Here is a 1,157-nt window from a genome sequence, read left to right as displayed (position 1 = left end):
TTTATTCACAGATATGCAGACAGGGTTGAAAATAACCAAGATCCAGAAGTTTATTCACAGATATGCAGACAGGGTTGAAAATAACCAAGATCCAGAAGTTTATTCACAGATAAGCAGACAGTAATTACACTTAAAGGGTTGAAAATAACCAAGATCCAGAAGTTTATTCACAGATAAGCAGACAGTAATTACACTTAAAGGGTGTTGAAAATAACCAAGATCCAGAAGTTTATTCACAGGTATGCAGACAGTAATTACACTTAAAGGGTTGAAAATAACCAAGATCCAGAAGTTTATTCACAGATATGCAGAAGGGTTGCTTTACACTAAAACACTTAAGTCAGTAAATTTACTGCTGACCCACCTGGGGGAACAAAGCTGAATAAAAGAAGACCCATTTCCTTAGGTTCCAAAATGACAAGATGAAAGTCATCATAGGCACTTAAGAGTTCTACCAGACTATGATACATCCAGGTTAGTCGGACAATATGATGTTATAGAAGGTTTCTCTGTTTTCAGTATGATTCTATGGATCTGGGAGGACTTTTCCAATTCTTCATCTTGGAATCTTTTGCTCTGAAAAAACACCAGTAACGATAAGTGCTTTTCCTTGCACTTTTAAACCACCAGTAAAGATAAATGCTTCTCCTTGCACTTTTAAACCACCAGTAACGATAAGTGCTTCTCCTTGCACTTTTAAACCACCAGTAAAGATAAGTGCTTCTCCTTGCACTTTTAAAACACCAGTAACGATAAGTGCTTCTCCTTTCACTTTTAATGAAAACTCCAATAGGTTCCTTGAAAAGTAAAACAATGTTTAGAAGTTTGGAAAATAAAAAATCAGTACTTAGTTTTGTACGTTTTCGGGTATCAATGTTTTTTAAGTGTTTTTAACGAGTATAGTATTTCTATTTATATTACCAGAGAGTAGCACCAAAATTAACCATTCTTACATCTTATAATAGCAAGCCAATCCTCCGTCGGAGAAACACGTAAAGCTGCATTGAATAACACTATTGTCTTCCTGGCAGGACTGATACTTCTAGAAGTTATGGTCTTCAGCTGTTAACGGTTCCTAGCAGGACTGATACTTCTAGAAGTTATGGTCTTCAGCTGTTAACGGTTCCTAGCAGGACTGATACTTCTAGAAGTTATGG

This window comes from Limulus polyphemus, unplaced genomic scaffold (assembly GCF_000517525.1).
Source record: "Limulus polyphemus unplaced genomic scaffold, Limulus_polyphemus-2.1.2 Scaffold8894, whole genome shotgun sequence".
Taxonomy (NCBI): domain Eukaryota; kingdom Metazoa; phylum Arthropoda; class Merostomata; order Xiphosura; family Limulidae; genus Limulus; species Limulus polyphemus.
The sequence above is the reverse complement of the archived record's forward strand: the minus strand, read 5'-3'. Positions refer to the sequence as shown.